Source organism: Mauremys reevesii, linkage group 26 (assembly GCF_016161935.1).
Source record: "Mauremys reevesii isolate NIE-2019 linkage group 26, ASM1616193v1, whole genome shotgun sequence".
Classification (NCBI taxonomy): Eukaryota; Metazoa; Chordata; order Testudines; family Geoemydidae; genus Mauremys; species Mauremys reevesii.
Genome location: NC_052648.1, coordinates 2,772,721 through 2,786,684, shown reverse-complemented (window position 1 = coordinate 2,786,684; position 13,964 = coordinate 2,772,721). Strand labels below are relative to the sequence as shown.

Genomic DNA, 13,964 nt, shown 5'->3' with positions numbered 1-13,964 from the left:
CTTTGTAAAGAGGTACTGTGATCAGGAGGTTAGGGCAAAACTATACTCTGATGAAGAGTCCTAGAAGACCATTAATGTACATACAAGACAGACAATCTTGTTTTTTTAAGAAACTTTAGTCTAGTTATGTGGTCAGAACTGTCATAGTATCTCAACATCTACTATCAGAGGTGCCCTTTCCAGAACTCCTTGAGCAGTGATCCATGTAGTTTAACTCCATCTACCAACTAGCACACCTACTTCAACTGCTGGGATTCAAACATGTGGCTCTAGGTGGTGAAGGGGCTTCATGAACCTTGTTGTTTCGCCCGCTTACTAAGCCATCATCTCCAATTAGTGATGTATCACAATTTTGGTCAACAAAAAGTGTATCAACTATCTATAGAGAATTTTTATTAATTATTATGAGACAGTGCAGAGCCAGAGGGAAGTTTCAAATGCCTTATCCATATACTACTGAAGAAACTATTTTGAAAGTATATGTAAAGAAAAAATTAATCACCCACTGCGCCTCTTTTCTCTGAACTCAGCTTCCCTATACTACAGCAAAATACATGACCCCAAGAGTCAGAAGATACATCTCTAAGGGCAGGTCTATACTTACCTGCCGGGTCGACGCATAGCGTTCGACTTCTCGGAGTTCGAACTATCACGTCTTAGACGCGATAGTTCGAACTCCGAATGTGCTCCCGTCGACTCCGGAACTCCACCACCGCAAACAGCGGTGGCGGAGTCGACGGGGGAGCCGCGGACTTCGATCCCGCGGTGTCTGGACGGGTGAGTACTTTGAACTAAGGTAGTTCGACTTCAGCTACGCTATTCGCGTAGCTGAAGTCGCGTACCTTAGTTCGACCCCCCAACCTAGTGTAGACCAGGCCTAAGTCAGCAAAGAGTACTAACATGCAAGAACCTTTACCTATTTCAGACTCTGACAAAGTCCTGCAGAAGCTTTTCTACCTGCAAGTTGCGTTAAGGTTATAAAATGCATGTATAGACCAGACCATTCCAGAGTACACCATATACTTTCTCTCTCATCCCAAATATCTGATTTGTGAAGTTGAGAGACTGTACTAAAAAAGTCTTCCAAACCATTTGCAAGGTACAGTATATCATTCTGTAAGGAGATCTTTGGAATATCATGGAGAATCAAATGGGGGAGCAAGGGAAGAGAGACTTCTTGCTTATTACCTATTCCACTGTAGCAAATAGATATCCAAGAGTATCCTTGCATAGACCACTCTGTCTCGCTAGTTACAAACTATTTGGACTGAGGGTCATCCTGTCCTGTAAATGAGAACAGAATTTTAATTTGTCTCATGCATAGTTACAGATACTAAAGTTTTAATGAGAACAGCAGTTTCCAGCTGATGTTGACATGGATGATTAGCAGTTGCTCAGCTTTGGAACCATTAATTACACAAATTGTGTTTTTCAAATACTGAAAAAACAAGTCATCCACTTGTTGACGCCCTTCATTTCCAGAAGTGTTTGTTAAGGAAGCAATCTCAGGAATTCCACCTTCTTAAGCCACTAAAGTCCAGTTGTGGTACTGTTTGTCTTCATTAGGAAAAAAAGGAAGCAATGCACATGAACATGTTAAAATCCTAGGGTAATAAGGAAAGCCATAACTTTATTAGTTGGTTGATGTAAACTCTAAGTTCCCCCTGGGGTTTACCTCAGGTTACATTCATGCAGCTAATGTGTTAAAAATTACACTTTTCCCCTAGAACAGATGTGGCCCAAGACGAAAGGGTGCCACCCACAGAACATCTTCCACACCTCCTTCTAGATGGTGTCTAGTGAAGAATATACATGGGAGACCTGAGAGGAGGCTGTGCCACTCTTCTAGAGCACTAATGCAGGTTTCTAATCAACAGCAGAAGAGCAAGATAATTTGAAACCAATTTACCAATGTAAACTACTTTCAAATACATGCATTTAAAGAGAATGAGTACATAGAGAATTTAGATTGGGGGGGGGGGGAGAAATGAGGAGGACATCTTACATTGTTAACCAGCTGAGAAGTTAAATCTGATCATCAGGTAAGTAGAGCTTTCATCACAATTTTTGGAAGACAGGTGAAGGAAAAAGACTTCCTTCCCATGCACTCACACAATCAAATCAAAGGCCAGAGTCCTAAGGAGAAATAGAATAATGCAATAATTAATATTTTAGATGTCTGATAACATGATCTTGTTTGAAACCTAATGCATAAATAAAATGTGCCTAAGTCACCAAAGACCTACTGTTGGTACAGCATATTCATCTCAGTGGACATTAGTCAGCTATTAAAAAACAGAAAAGAACAAGTGAAATGGAAAGTCCATGTCTCATATAATTCTACACAGAGTGCCAACCTAATACTGTACCCACCTTAGCCAGATATATAATATTTTACTCACTATCTGATGAAAATGAAAGATAAGAATTGCTGGGTTATATTTTATACTAATGTCATAGGTGGTTCCCATGTGTATGTATATACATATATATCTGATACATACACACATTTATGTGGTTCACAGTTCAGTCCAAGACATGATCTGCTGCAAAACTATTAAAACATGAAAGCTTTTTGGTTTACTTCCTCATCTAATTCTAGGAAGTGTCTTAAAGCCAGTCAGTCATGTGACTTTCTGCAATGACCTATAGATTTATCCATGTTAGTTTGCAACATGACTGTATAGTGATGAAATTACTCATTTTTATATTGAGGCTGTGTGAATAATCACTGGCAAGAGACCAAACGATGCAGATCATATTCTAGTCTCCATAAAGACTCTGGAAGTCCTCAGTATTGACAACATAAACCAGACAAGGAAAGTGACCTTCTGATGATGAAGCAGCATCGAAAGTGACTTAACTGCTAGTGCAGATGGGACAGCACTGTTTTCAACAGGATTCTGTGATGGTGCTGATGTGGTTTAGTCCCATCTACATTAATGGGTAACCCATTTTCAATATTGGTTGAGGGAAAAGCAGGTGCTGATGACCATTGTCAGTAAGCGATCCGTTCCGTTTTCTGATGCACATATAACTATGGTGTTCATGAAAACATTGGCGGCTCACATCACATTGAGACTGAAGTCAGCAAGAGTAAATTAAAATAACCAGACATCACCCCATTAAATATCTTTCCTGAAGCCCTCCCCAGATTTATTACTGAAAGCTAACTCCTACAGGCATTGTGAGTACTGAGGAATTAATATTTGTACCTGTCTTTTGGCTCCTTCTCCAAGTCAGGTCTGAGAGGCAATTTCAATACTGCTGGTGACATCATAAGCAGTCCCCCCTCCCTCCACAGGTAAGCTACAATGTAGCCAATTACTTAAGCGGGGAAAAAAACAACAATTCACTCCTCAATTATCCACACTAAATAGAGGGCTCACTGGAAGCAAAGAGGGAAGGAAAAGTTACTCTGCACTCACTATAACGGATCTCTAGTCAAAAACAATATTTGTGTGCACAAATACATCCCCTCATATTTAAAATATCCTTGTTTGGAAGGGCTATAAGAACAGTGATCATAGCTGTCTTTTTAATCTTGTGGTGTGCCACACACACACACACACTCTCTGATCACACAAATTTCTGAGGCAAGTGGTTCTACAAAAGTTACTCAACAGTTGCTCTATTAGGGAATGAAAAAATAAGATCATTGATTTTCCCAAGAAGAAAATCAGTTTAGAATATATATTTCTAGACTTCCCTCCAGCACTCTCTAGATTTATTTCTGTAGTTAATTGGTGCTAGACAGTTTTCAGTCTGGTTGGGAAAAAAAAAAAATAAGAGGGAAACAGCACTGTACAGCCTTACTTGTTAAAAGGGATTTAAACTCAATAAGGTGGTCCTCTTAAAAGAGTTAACTTCCAGTGTTCCTGGCTAAAATAAAGACAAAAGAAATAATCTGCATGGTAAAAGTCCATGCAGAGATAGGGCTCAGCCCAGTCATGAAGAAAAACAAAGCTCAGTTTGTAGGCCCTCATTTAATTCTCAACTCCAACCCCGTATCTGAGCTGTTAGAGACAGAGTGACACAAACAGAACACTCCCTTCACGGATGCCTCTGGTTAACTGGGGGGCTTCAGTGTCCCTCCCAGCCACAAGAATTGTATAATGAGGCAGTATCTCCAAGGGCTTGTCTACAACAACTAAGTAGAACTAAAATTAGATGTGAATTTAAAATGAATTAGTTATTTTAGTTCACGTTTCCATGTAGACAAGCACTAAGTCAGGGGATGAGCCTCAGCGCATCAACAAGGGCACAAGACCCCAGGTGTCTATAGACTGCTGTTTTTCATTCTGGAAGGAATAACAGATCCCTCAGTAGACCATCTCCAGATAAACAATGTGTAATCCATTAGTTGCCTCCATTTAACAATTACTATAAAATCATCCTCTTCCATGTACAGAAAAAGCAAAGCTTTTCATACTGAACTGAAGCTAAAGCCCCACATCAGCTGGAAGAATACATACACTCCCCCCAAAAGAAAAAAATTCAAAGGATGATGCAGTGAAGCAACCTTCTCTGAATACTACCCAGAAAAAGTGACAAAGTCTCACCTGGGCCTGCGCAAGGAAAAGTTGCAAAGGGGACAGACAGACAACTAACGCATCTGTATCTGGAATTCTTGTTCAAAAACAGACTAGTTGTTTATCTTTTCTGTCCTTCTACATGTTTGTAGTCAATTATGACTTTAAGCCTGTGGACCTGCAGTGATGGAAAATGTTAATTCTGTTGTCTTTACAGCCAAGACTGTCTCATTATTTAATAAGTCTTGCTGATTGGTTAAACAGATTTCTGGATAGATTACTTCTTTTGTAGTAATAGCAACAGGGGAAAAAAAACACACATAAAAACCTACAGATTCATAGATTTTGAGGCCAAAAGAAACCATTAAATCATCTAGTCTGACCTACACAGGCCACAGAATTTCAGTTACCCCAGTACTGAGCACCAAAACTTACGTATGATTAAAGCATATATTCTAGGAAGAGCTTTCAAATCAAGACTGGATACAAGATATGGTGCATGGACCACTTTCTTTGGTAGTCTGTTCCAATTGTTAATCACCCTCCCTGCTAAAAACGTGCACCTTGTTTCTAATTTGAGTTTGTCAGGCTTTAACTTCCAGTCATTGTTTTTTGTTATGCCTTTCTCCTCTAGGCCCTCCAAGAATTTGCATTTCCTAAAACTATAAATGAACTTGTCAGCTTATGAGGTAAATTCATTGAAATCTGTAAACAGGAAACAAACTATATTAGTAATGATTACTAGAAAAATAATGATCTAGTGTAGGGGTAGGCAACCTATGGCACACGTGTCAAAGGCGGCATGTGAGCTGATTTTCAGTGGCACTCACACTACCTGGGTACTGGCCACTGGTCCAGCGGGCTCTGCATTTTAATTTAATTTTAAATTTCTTAAACATTTAAAAAACCTTATTTACTTTACAAACAACAATAGTTCAGTTATAAATTATAGACTTATAGAAAGACCTTCTAAAAATGTTAAAATGTATTACTGGCATGCGAAACCTTAAATTAGAGTGAATAAATGAAGACTCGGCACACCACTTTGGAAAGGTTGCCGACCCCTGGTCTAGTGGATCACAGGAAGTGTATGCATGCTGGCATGACAAAGATTAGTTACCCACACTTTTATAAAAATCAATTATTTAAAAAAGAAAAAAAAATTAGTACTAGAAGGAATTTTTGTTCCAAACAGTACTTTGCACTTCTATGCTACCTGTCATCTGTAACACCCAAAGTATTTTACAGAGATAATAAGTAGGTACCATCATCCCCATTTTACAGACAAGTTAACCAAGGCATGGAGAGGTTTAAGCAGCTTGTCTAAGGTTATATAGCAAGTCAGCGGCAAAGCCAGCAAGAGAACCCAAATTTCCAAGTTAACAGTCTTGTTCTAAGCTAATGCAGAAACCAGCCAGTTTTCATGATTATCCTTCATTTTTGACATCCTCTAGGATTGTAGTTTCTTCGTTATCTGGGGGAAGCAGGTACCAAGGCCTATATTCATGTTGTCTAACACTCTCCATTAGAGAAAAATTCCAGAGCCTTTGGGGAGGATGGGGAAGGGGGGAGGAGAGAGGAGGATGGTTTAACACAGGGGCAGGCAAACTTTTTGGCCTGAGGGCTGCATCAGGTTTTGGAAATTGTATGGAGGGCCAGGTAGGGGAGGCTGTGCCTCCCCAAAACAGCAAGACATGGTCCGTCCACCCCCTGCCCCATCTCCCCCACTCCCTGTCCACCCCCACCCCTGACTGCCCCCTGCCACCCCCCCTTCCTGACTGCCCCCGGGACTCCTGCACCCATTCAACAGCCCAGTTCCCTGCCCTCTGACCGCCCTGACCCCTATCCACATCCCAAAATCCCCTGCCCTCTATCCAGCCTCCCCTGTTCCCTGCCCCCTTACCGCACTGCCTGGAGCGCCAGTGGCTGGCGGTGCTACAGCCGTGCCGCCTGGCTGGAGCCAGCCACGCCACAGCGCAGCAGTCAGGCTGGGCTCTGCAGCTGCACTGCCTGACCACCCAGAGCATTGCGCCAGCGGCGTGGAGTGGCTGCGCGGGAGGGAGACCAGCGGGGAGGGGCCAGGGGCTAGCCTCCCAGGCCAGGAGCTCAGGGGCTGGGCAGGAGGATCCCACGGGCCGTAGTTGCCCACCTCTGGTTTAACACTTCATTGTTTGCAGCAGAGACGTAGAACATTTGGTAGAGTAAAAGCCCAAGCACCAAAGAAAAGCGTTTTCTTTATCCCATGCTATTCCATTCAGGTTTAGTCAAGAAATAAACTTCTTAACATCACCATTTCCTTTTTGTTGCTTGAAATGACAGAAAAAAAGAAGTTGGCAGAATGCCAAAATAACCACATTTTAACATTCTAACCTAAGCCTGGGCCCATATGGCCACCAAAGCAGGGGCAGCAGCAAACAAACTCTGCACTGGGAACCAGGTAAGCAGAAAGCTTCTCCTGAGGGTGAAGGGAGCAGAGAAAGGGACAGGCCATGTTCCTGTTTGCTCCTCCCCCGGTCCATTTCTCCCTCCTGCCCCCAGAAGACATGACACGGGGAAGGAGTTCCTCCCACCTCTTCAGAGGAGGTTGAAGAGGGTGGGGGAGAAAATACAGGCTGTGCTCCAGGGCCACCCAGAAGGGGAAGCAAGTGGGACAATTTGCTCCAGGCCCCCACGAGAGTTTTTCAGGGCCCCTGGAGCGGGGTCCTTCACTCGCTCCAGGGGCCCCAGAAAACTCTCGCAGGGCCTGGGCCCCTGGAGCATCTTCCTTGGCGGGTCCTGGAGCGGAAAGATCTGCGGCGGGGGAGGGGGAGGTGTCCTTCCGCTCCGGGACCCGCTGCCCAAGTGCCCTAAAGACCCGCAACGGGGGGGGAGGGGGGTGTCCTTCAGCTCCAGGACCCACTGCCGAAGACCCCAGGCCCCCTGAATCCTCTGGGTGGCCCTGCTGTGCTCCCCACCTCCAATTACCCCCTGTACCCTACATATGGATGATTATACACACCAGATAACAGCCATCTTCCCCTGTCAGCTAGTTTGTCCTGCATTGCAGAAGGTTCAGTGTTCAAACCCTACTGAAGACGGATGATGGGGGGGGGGGGGGGGAGAAGAGAGAGAAGAGAATGACTGTTTTTACAGTTGCACATAAAACATTTGTTTTTACTTTTTTCCTTTACCCCACTTGAGACACCTGGGGCCTGATATGCAGAAGTGTAGAGCTCGGACAACTGCAACTGAAGTCAACTGGAGCTGTGAGGCTCAGCACCTTGGGCAGTAAGGTAGCATTGTCTGGTGGAACAAGCCCTGGGATAGGAGTCATGAGTTCCTAAATTCTCATCCTGGCCCTGCTACTGAGTCACTAAGTGGCCTCAGGCCATCTCTCTCAGTTTCCCCCATCAGAAAATTAGGGATAATACTCTTAACTCATACGGTTAATACTAATGTTTGTGAGGCATTCAGATATTGTAGCAATAAGTGCCCTAGAAAAGACAGTGACAAAATGAATAATTATGTATTCATTGCAGGTGCTGGATGGCATGCAGTAAATAAGAAGGGACCGCCAATTGAATGATGAGGATAAAAATACTGAATAGCTACCTCATTCCCTGAGCACGGTTCACCCTATGACCTGAATGAGGCAGGGGTCCTGTGGAAAAAACTGGTATGGGATCTTGTAATTAAAGACTGTATCACAACACATTTGCAAAAGTGAGCAGAATTAAGGTTGTCATTCCCCAGCTTTCAAGTGCTTGACTTTGAAACGAAGTAACATTCTTAACACAGCATTTTATTTATTATTTAGTAGGTGTGGCATGGTGGAACAAACAAAACTTGTATTTCACTGACATTAAAATCACCATGCGTTATCTGGTGTACCAGTTATGTTTTCCTCGGTACTTGTTTGTACAATAACTCCTGTTAAAATTAAGAAAGTTACACATGCACATCAACAGAATGTAGTCTCAAATATTTAACACTATACTAGGGCAAAGTTAACTGTGCTTTTGTATCAGGAAGGTTACAGGATCAAGTCTCTAGCGAGGACATGCACTCATTTTCAATGTTGGTGAAGAGGTGCAACATTATTGGGGGACAGTGAGCTGCGTCACTGTTAGACTCCAGTTTAATGTCTTGTTTAAAAGGCAGATCGTCTATTTCCAATAGTGTCCAGATGTAAGTTAAAGGCAACAGGGTGCTGATTTGAAGGGGATGAGGGCAACATTTCTTCACTCGACTTTCTAATATCTAATACTGTGAGGGAGCTACTATATTACGCTTTCCACACTGGTCTCACAAAACACTGATACCTCAAATATGAAAGGCATTATATAAAAAACCAGGGGTTGGGGTTTCCCCAACCCCAAGTCTAAAAGCAAATCTACTCCTTTCATAAAAGGTAGGAGCAACAGTGCTAATTTTGGCTTTGTGAACAGAGAAAATGTTTGGGCCTCTTTATAAATATTAGTTTCATCACACCAAGAATTCAAAAGTACCCAATATGCTTGTCTCTATCACTGATTATTTTTTTTAATTAATGACCAACTCTCACCCCAATAAGGACCTTGCCCCCAAGAGCCCCTGCCACCAAACAGTTTCACAATCACCATTTATTCAACCTTTAATATTACCTAATAAAAGCACATTGAGATCCTTGTTTGAAAGATACTATACACAGTCAAAATCTTGTGTCTTACTTTATATAAATCCCATAACAAAAAAGCATTTATGTTAATTATATGGGGTTTATATAAAGCCTGTACTCGAAGGTATCTATATAGAAGATTTACAGGGATGAGTATCTAGTATGCCATACAAGTACTCTAGAGAATTTGTAACCCTACTCACAAAAACAGTTATAAAAGCCCCAGCTATAACATCTTGTGCAATATTAGAAAAGTAAGCATATTGTTTCTCAGATGGATGTGTTACATAAGCATTAAAAAAAGTATCCAACACCTGGGATAGGATCTCTTTATAAATATATTAAGTTTTATAGTTATTTTGATTTCTAAAATTAGACAAAATGTGCTCATGAACAAGCACATGCATAGGTGAAATAAAAATTATTCAATAATATGCCCCAAGTAAACAGATTCAGTATCCCTAAAAAATGGTTTTCTGCACCACAAAACAAGATATAAAACTACTATAATGTTCTCCACTGGATCTACACATAGGGAGCGGTGATGTTTTCCAATGGCAAGTTAAACACACAAACTGACACTGACCTACCCATGAAGTAAAATTAAACTGTGTTCGACACAGCCACCCTGTTGTCTCAGCCTGACTTCTAAATTTCTCAAGAGGGAGTCACCGAGGACTCTTCCAGTTGCTTAGCAACTGCCTTGGGGACTTCACAACATGGACACCATTTCAGAAGGCACAATGTGCCATAATTTAAACAACTAAGTTCTCAAATCTGGGCTCACCACATTTGTAGTATTTTAATTTTCACAATTAACAAGTTCCACTTACAATTTTCTGCTTCATTTTATTTTCTTCAAAGGTGCTTTCAGCACTGCTGAAAGGTACCATTAACGGACGCATATGTTCTTAAAATGTATCCACAAAACAGGTATAGCACAATTAGTGCATTGAAAGCCACCATACTGCCCTGCCCATTTATATGAATTCTAGCTTAGAGGGTCTACCTTGGGAGATGGTCCATTCTGGCCTTAAACTCCATAAAACTGTTAGATCATCTAGTCTTACCGCCTGTAAATATCACCAGCCATTAAATTTCACTCAGATACCCCTATATTGGACCCAATGATTTTAGTTAAACTAAGCATTCAGTCCGTAGGAGACTAAGCTACTGTGTGCCACAGGCAGAGAACAGAGGAGATCTAGGTATCACCAAAGCCTGAGGCCCCTGAAACGGCAGGGAACTGATTTGGTGAGACAGGGCATGGATCACCTGCTAGGGGAAAAAAAAAAAAAAAAAAAATACCAAGGTCTCTGACAATCTGACCTAGGAGAAAATGCCTTCCTAACCCCAAATCTGGGGATCATTATGACCTGATCATATGAGCAAGACACAACAGCCTGGTATTTAAGAAAGAGGATTCTCTATCCCAGGGGTCGGCAACCTTCTGAAGTGGTGTGCCGAGTCTTCATTTATTCACTCTAATTTAAGGTTTCACGTGCCAGTAATACATTTTAACATTTTTAGAAGGTCTCTATTAAAAAAGTCTATAATATATAACTATATTATTGTTGTATGTAAAGTAAATAAGGTTTTTTAAATATTTAAGAAGCTTCAATTAAATTAAAACGTAGAGCCGCCCAGACCAGTGGCCAGGACCCGGGTAGCGTGAGTGCCACTGAAAATCAGCTCACGTGCCACCTTTGGCATGCGTGCCATACGTTGCCTACCCCTGCTCTATGCCATGTCAGAGCACTGGCCCACTCCATCAAGTCTCCTGTCTCTGCCTGTGTCCAATTTCTGATACTTCTGAGAAAGGCAAATAACCACCAGAATACATCTGATCACATGTGTCTGGGGAGGCATCCTTCCTCACCCCTGTAGGTGACTGGCTAAAGGCCTGGAGCATGAAATTTGATCTTAATGTAGAGCTGCAAGTGTTAGGAGCATGTTGCAATGTAGGCAACCCTGTCCTTCCCCTCCACAGACCATGAAGGAAGGGATGAACTGGAGGATTCAGAGATTCTGAAGGGACCACTACAAATATTCAGCTGAATTAAAAGCATATATTGTAAACTATCTAATCTCACTTTAAAGACTCCAGATGAAAAGCAGCTCAACTGTCACATCCACTCAATTCTTAGTCTATACTAGAGGTTCTCAAACTGTGGGTCAGGACCCCAAAGTGAGTCCCAACCCCATTTTTATGGGATCACCAGTGCCGACTTTGACTTGCTGGGGCCCAGGGCTGAAGCCCAAGCCCTGCCGCCAAAGCTCAAGACCCCCCTCCCCAGGGTCATGTAGTAATTCTGGTTGTCAGAAGGGGGTTGCGGTGCAATAAAGTTTGAGAACCCCGGTCTATATCATGAATCAGCAAATGCGCCAGTTGTTACGTATATGGTTGTCCACTGAGAAGTGATCTTCGGCTATCAACTCAGTTCATGTAGGACTCAGGGCCATTAGATGATAACCATATTCAACTATTACCAGCGTTAGCTGGATTTGAACCAACTACTTTGAGGAGATGCCAAAATTAGATCAGTGGTAACCACCAGAGAACACCTGCAGATCACTAAAGGATGTCACAGAGAGCCACAAAATAGCTGCACTGATTCATAGATTCTAGGACTGGAAGGGACCTCAAGAGGTCATCGAGTCCAGTCCCCTGCCCTCATGGCAGGGCCAAATACTGTCTATCCAGAATGGTCTAGACATTTATCTAACCTACTCTAGAGATGGAGATTCTACAACCGCCCTAGGCAGTTTATTCCAATGTTTAACCACCCTGACAGTTAGATACTTTTTCCTAATGTCCAACGTAAACCTCCCTTGCTGCAGTTTAAGCCCATTGCTTCTTGTTCTATCCTTAGAGGCTAAGATGAACAAGCTTTCTCCCTCCTCCTTAGGACACCCTTTTAGATACCTGAAAACTGCTATCATGTCCCCTCTCCATATTCTCTTTTCCAAGCTAAACAAACCCAATTCTTTCAGCCTTCCTTCATAGGTCATGTTCTCAAGACCTTTAATCATTCTTGCTGCTCTTCTCTGGACCCTCTCCAATTTCTCCACATCTTTCTTGAAATACAGTGCCCAGAACTGGACACGATACTCCAGTTGAGGCCTAACCAGTGCAGAGTAGAGCAGAAGAATGACTTCTCGTGTCTTGCTCACAACACACCTGTTAATGCACCCCAGAATCATGTTTGCTTTTTTTTGCAACAGCATCACACTGTTGACTCATATTTAGCTTGTGGTCCACTATAACCCCTAGATCCCTTTCTGCCGTACTCCTTCCTAGAGAGTCTCTTCCCATTCAGTATGTGTGAAGCTGATTGTTCCTTCCTAAGTGGAGCACTTTGCATGTGTCTTTGTTAAGCTTCATCCTGTTTACCTCAGACCACTTCTCCAATTTGTCCTGATCATTTTGAATTATGATCCTATCCTCCAAATCAGTTGCAATCTCTCCCAGTTTGGTATCATCTGCAAACTTAATAACTGTGATGTTTAGCAAATAATCCAGTATCATTACACATTGACGGAACATCATAACATAGGCTTGCATTGCAAAGTTATTTTCTTACTCTCCATTCTCAAATGCTAGGAGGGAGAGGGTTTTCCCCCCTCTCTTCCCATCCTATGCCACCTGATAGCTACTAGCCACAAAGTCTCATGTGACTTGAGCATCACAAGTTGACTATCATATGCTAAGACATCCAGTCTTCCCAGTTCTCAATACATAACGCATAGTACAGCCTGTAGTCCAAAGACCAAAATACAAGACTGGAAATCAGAAGAGCTGGGTTCTAGTCCTACCCCTGCTACTGACTTCTTGTGTGATCCTGGCAAGTCACTTAATTTCAGGGTTTTTTGATCTGCAAATGTTTGTGAAGTGCTTTGAGATTTACACATGAAGAATGGTATACAAGTACTAAATAGCAGCATTATAAAATATCATTCAGGTATATTTAATTCCCTGTAGCCATATATACCATAACCTGTGATAACTAAACATTTGAGTCTTATGCTGGAGAGAAGATAGCAAGCATGAGCAATTCCCCCCCTCCCCCAAGCTGTCACACTGGTAACACTTAATACAGTCACTGCTCATACTGCAACATGCATGCAGTGGTGTTGTAGCCATAGTCCCAGGATAGTGTGTATTGTACTGCAACTTGGCTTGTCTGTATTTTCTCTGCCTTTCATGCCAGAAGGTGTCACTGTGGCACCACTTCCACAAAAACTACTGCAGGGACTCCCACATTTATATTACTTACCATTTCTTAATAAAAAGTTGGTCTCATGGACTGCTCATTCATGGTGACACAACACCCCTGTGCCAACTACAGCATTTGCTTACACGTAAAAGCAATATTCTAGAAGTATTTAGTGTTTTTCATCTGCCTTTAATATACTAACTTGGGGGTGGGGGGTTCTCTCCTTTCCCATCTGTTATGTTCTTCTTTTTCTCCCTCCCCTGCATGTGCTTCTCTGCCACCTGGTCCTCTTTTCCAACTGCATATGCTTCCCAGTTTCCTGCCTCTCCTCTTTCCAAGTGGCAGGGAAGCATGTGCATGGAATCCTCTTCTCCCCCAGACACTTCACTTTCTTCTCCTACTGATAACTCCAATCTCATTGATGTCTCTCTTGTCCCCAAGGGTAGCTCACTTCCTCTCTTCCTGTGCAGCAGTGGTCTCCAGTAGAGGCAGCAAAGCTGCTGTCTCACTTCCAGCTGTGTTTATAGGCCTCACTGTCCTTTGCATCCAAGAGCCTAAACACCTGTAGAAGCAGCTGGA

At 42.5% G+C, this 13,964-nt stretch overlaps 1 protein-coding gene across 12 annotated transcripts in view; it reads right to left on the bottom strand.

Annotated features, from left to right (window-relative positions):
• The window catches only part of GATAD2A (GATA zinc finger domain containing 2A), a 113,814-nt gene that overhangs the window by 73,048 nt on the left and 26,802 nt on the right, over positions 1-13,964 (bottom strand). For 2 of the 12 annotated variants that reach the window (XM_039515519.1, XM_039515513.1), the window contains exons 2-3: positions 2,006-2,136; positions 1,189-1,284 (exon numbers count right to left, since the gene is read on the bottom strand). The exons of 8 other annotated variants lie outside the window; for them this stretch is intronic. The gene's annotated coding sequence lies outside the window, so the exon portion shown is untranslated. The remainder of the gene's footprint in view (positions 1-1,188; positions 1,285-2,005; positions 2,137-13,964) is intronic. 2 more of the 12 variants (XM_039515521.1, XM_039515514.1) reach the window with 1 other exon arrangement.